We start from the raw sequence: 5,172 nt of genomic DNA on the forward strand, positions 1-5,172 counted from the left end.
GTCACAGATGGATACATACAGCTGCTAGGAAGCAGAAAGTAGCAATGTCCCCTACTCTGTTATATCACTCATTGGCTTTTTCGAAGACCAAGCAACATTCATTTCCAGGTGTTTCCCCCCCCCTCCCCTCCCCTCCCCCCTCCTCTTCCCCCCCCCCTCCCCCCCTCCATTACTCCCCACCTCCCCCCTACCACCCCCTCTCAGTTCCCGAGATAATTACCTGTGAAGTTCCCGGCCAAATATGGGGCACACAGGAAGTGGCCACATCCTCAGTTACAGCTTCCTATTGGTCAGTCATTTCAATCCCTTTAAAAAAGATGTCTTTCCAGCCAATGGGCTCTAAAGGGGTCTTATGGAATAGCATAGCTTAGTCACTATGGGCAACAATGTGCTCTGTGCTAGAGGTGAGAGTTACTGTATGCCTTCACAAAAATGTATTTATTCTAGTAACTATTTACATGTTAAATTATTATTTGTAGTGAAATTGAAATAACTGTGGTCACCACACACCAACAGTGCAGCTGCGCAGTAAGTATTCACACTGTAAATACACACGACTGTAACTCTGTGACATTATATGCCACTGAACTCCGTGACAGTGTAAATACACGCCAGTGTAACTCTGTGACATTATACGGCCACTGAACTCCGTGACAGTGTAAATACACGCCAGTGTAACTCTGTGACATTATACGGCCACTGAACTCCATGACAGTGTAAATACACGCCAGTGTAACTCTGTGACATTATACGGCCACTGAACTCCATGACAGTGTAAATACACGCCAGTATAACTCTGTGTCAGTGTAAATACATGCCAGTATAACTCTGTGACAGTGTAAATACACGCCACTGAACTCCGCGACAGTGTAAATACACGCCAGTATAACTCTGTGTCAGTGTAAATACATGCCAGTATAACTCTGTGACAGTGTAAATACACGCCACTGAACTCTGTGACATTATACGGCCACTGAACACAGTGACAGTGTAAATACATGCCAGTGTAACTCTGTGACATTATACGGCCACTGAACACAGTGACAGTGTAAATACATGCCAGTGTAACTCTGTGACATTATACGGCCACTGAACACAGTGACAGTGTAAATACACGCCAGTGTAACTCTGTGACATTATACGCCACTGAACTCCGTGACAGTGTAAATACACGCCAGTGTAACTCTGTGACAGTGTAAATACACGCCAGTGCAACTCTGTGACAGTGTAAATACACGCCACTGAACTCCGCGACAGTGTAAATACACGCCAGTATAACTCTGTGTCAGTGTAAATACACGCCAGTATAACTCTGTGACAGTGTAAATACACGCCAGTATAACTCTGTGACAGTGTAAATACACGCCAGTATAACTCTGTGACAGTGTAAATACACGCCAGTGTAACTCTGTGACATTATACGCCACTGAACTCCGTGATAGTGTAAATACATGCCAGTGTAACTCTGTGACATTATACGCCACTGAACTCCGTGATAGTGTAAATACACGCCAGTATAACTCTGTGACAGTGTAAATACATGCCAGTATAACTCTGTGACAGTGTAAATACACGCCACTGAACTCCGTAACAGTGTAAATACACGCCAGTGTAACTCTGTGACAGTGTAAATACACGCCAGTGTAACTCCGTGACAGTGTAAATACACGCCAGTGTAACTCTGTGACAGTGTAAATACACGCCACTGAACTCCGTGACAGTGTAAATACACGCCAGTGTAACTCTGTGACAGTGTAAATACATGCAACTGTAATGCCAAGTAATTACAAGTCTCGATTTCTCTCACACTGCCGGGACAGAAGGAGTGTGTGTTTTCCAGAACTATTCTAGTTCTTTAGGGTAATTATATTGGGATAAAATGTATCGGAGTCTCTGAAGCAGCTTGTGTAAATCTCAGCGAGACCCTTTTAAGAACATCAATCAAATACACCCCCAAATGATCTACACAAAATGAAACCTTTTTGCCTTCAGGAGCAAGACATCTTTCTATGTCACTGAAAATAATGAGAAGGCCAAGAGACTTTGAGAGTCATTATTAGCCATTAAACGCTCCCGTTGCCCCAACTCACACTTTGGCTAAGAAGGGAATTGTGAAGTTTAAGAACCAGATCTCATAGGGAGAAGTAAAGGATCTCAACATATTTCTTATAAGCCCAGTATCATCAATGACAGCATACATCCAACATGTATGCCTCACAACACGCTAAGGATATTCCCAAGGTTTTATTGAATTGGATTACATATTATGTAGCTCCAAGAACGTACAGTACGCGTGTTTCATTTCCTTAAATGAGTGGGATACACGGTGTAAACAAGCATCTGGATTACACGACGCTTTGATTAAACTAAAAAATGCTTTGTTTTCGTTCGGAAACATTTAGAACGCGGCCACCCAAGTCAAGCAGACGGTGATCGATCTACTCAAGTTGTACCTGAACGTATGCCTAAAAGGTGAGTACAGATATTTACTAACCCACTGTGTCATATCGCTGAAGTGTTTCTTGGGTTGGCACAGATAATGAGAAACCTTCGATCTTTCCCCGAGCAGATCTGCAGGTATTTCCATTCGATTGCCACCTCCGGCATGCATATTCATTAGCACCGACGCGCTATAGAACTGGGGCGATATATATATTTTCCCCTGCGACCAATTCCTATGGTAGAGTATGTGCGGAAGTGCAGCACAAAACCAGATGATAATAATATATGCAGATAAATTTGAGAAGCACGCGCACGATATTAGGAGGAGGCGTGTGTATGAGGAACTCCTGTACAATGTGGATTTATTCAGACACTACTTGCAAATAATCAGTTTGCATCTGTGACCACAAGTCCAGGGACACATGAGTGTCTCTTTAATAACATACTAGGGTCAGAGTTATTTATAGGTAGGAATTCCTCCTTCCCATTACCCCCTCGCCCCGAGAAAACCTGGGGTCTCTACACCCGAACATTGGATTATTTAATCACCGGGGACCCCCTGGTTTCGGAGATACTTACTGCCAAGGTTCCCACCGAGTGCATCTCATCCAGGGGGAAACAAAATGGAGGGAAAATCTCCCGCGTTACGATCGGCAGCGGCTTCCGATTGGTCGGCATGACGCAGGGATTTTAATACCAGGGAGTAACCAGTGGCACCTTTCTCAGTATATATCTCGGGATCCAGGGGGTCCCCGTAGCTGAAAATAACGGTTTTAGACCCCCACTTTGGAGACCCCCTGCTTCCCACCCATGTAAGCAGGTGGTGGATTAGAGGAACAGCCTAGTCTGGCTCAGAACTTCACGGTCTCGCCATGCGCCTGCCACCATATTCTCCATGTCACGTGCGGCAAATAAACCCCCATGTGTGTGCGGCACAACCTCTCGTATTAACAGAGCGCTGTCCAACGGTTCATGCCGTATTGAAAGGTAAATCGCCGTGTTGTACCGCGTGTAGTCCGGCCGCTACCTTGCAAAGCTCAACACTGGCCAAGGAAACCCTACGGGGTAACTCCACCCTACCTCTAATACCCTCGCTGCCTCCCACCATTAACAAAGTAATTTTCACCAAGTTACTGCCTTCTAAGCACGCACTGATGTGATTAATGCCTTGTCTTGCAGTCCCCACTATACCTTTACCAGTACCAATTCCAGTACCATTTCCAACGACACCAATACCACGATGCCAACAAGTCGAGGTGAGCACATCCAAATTGATCCCGTCCCTAAGAACGTTTATAAAACCTTTACAATGCACCGATACTCATCAACGAACCTCAAGGAAGTTATTTTACATCCTCGATGTGTTACCCAAGTAATGTGTCATTGGTATCAACAGTGCAGAAGTGGGAGGCTATACCAAATATATGTGAGGGTTACAGTGGGCATTGGGTCACTATGTTGGGTATACAGTATATATATATATATAACACCCAATGCACAGGATTAAACCCCATTGGCGGGCTTCACTAAGCGCTGAGGTCTGAAATGGCAGTTAAAACAAAATCGGGGTGCGATCCCCCTATCCAGTGAGAATAAAGGTTTGGATGTTTATTAGATCATGGGGAAAAAAATATGTTAGGCAAGCACATATTATACATATGTTAGGCACATGTTATACATATGTTTGGCACATGTTATACATATGTTAGGCACATGTTATACATATGTTAGGCACATGTTATACATATGTTAGGCAAGCACATGTTATACATATGTTAGGCACATGTTATACATATGTTAGGCAAGCACATGTTATACATATGTTAGGCACATGTTATGCATATATTAGGCACATGTTATTAAATCACTTTTCTAGCAGAAATCCGTAGTGCCTAGGTCTTTCCTTACATACATGCTATTGGGGGTACATGCTAATGGGGGTACCACGCAGAGATTCCTGGACCAGGAGCACTGGTATTTGTATTGTTTTGATTTCTTTGGGGGAGTGCAACATTATCCTTCACATTTGTAGGCAAACGTCAGGCCATTTTCTTTCTTTGAGCTTCAATCTCATGCCCGCTTTGGTAAATAGCCTTGTGAATATTGTGTTCTGCCGCAGTGACGCGTCACCCTCACAAACCGCCAGAAAGTAACCGTTTCTCCGTCTCTTGTCAGGCATCTTGCTCTTGTGCCGTGCCAAAGTGAAGCCTGGCCTCCCAGCTCCGCGAGGTAAACGCCTTCCACGCAGAAGAGCGTTGAGTTCTTCACATCCTTTCCTTATCTTTTGAATCAAACGCTGCTTCTTCCGCTCGCACACAACCTGGTTTGTGGTTAAAGAATTGAAACATCGCTGTGCGCCTTCAAAGCAAGACGCCCTATGTAACGCCCGGCGCTTTGTGTCGCTGTGTACGCACAGTGTAACCTGCACAATAAATGATTGCATTTTCTCTGCTACCACGATGCTCTCTTCTTGTTATTTTGTTTGTTATCTTTTATAGAAAATGGTTTTGACACATTCACCACTTTCCCCAGTTCATAGCTGCGTGTAAAACCTCGGCAAACTGCCGGTGAAGTGAATGTAGTGTTAGGGCAGAAATCCCAGCCAAATGACATACTCCATATGCATTATTTGTGGGCCAATCATGTCATGTTACTGTGTACATGACAGCTTGAGATGCATACAGCATATGCCCTGGGATATCTCTAGCCTGCCTATGCCCTGGATATCTC

General features: G+C 44.4%; 1 long non-coding RNA gene across 1 annotated transcript; it reads left to right on the top strand.

The window, feature by feature from the left end:
- The first annotated feature begins 472 nt into the window (after nucleotides 1-472).
- Nucleotides 473-4,896, top strand: LOC142475813 (uncharacterized). Its single transcript, XR_012791146.1, has 4 exons — nucleotides 473-528; nucleotides 2,403-2,472; nucleotides 3,622-3,698; nucleotides 4,618-4,896. It is a non-coding gene; the product is annotated as an uncharacterized LOC142475813 (long non-coding RNA).
- Nucleotides 4,897-5,172: the final 276 nt, after the last annotated feature.

The sequence above is a fragment of the Ascaphus truei genome, unplaced genomic scaffold (genome assembly GCF_040206685.1).
Source record: "Ascaphus truei isolate aAscTru1 unplaced genomic scaffold, aAscTru1.hap1 HAP1_SCAFFOLD_1399, whole genome shotgun sequence".
NCBI lineage: Eukaryota > Metazoa > Chordata > Amphibia > Anura > Ascaphidae > Ascaphus > Ascaphus truei.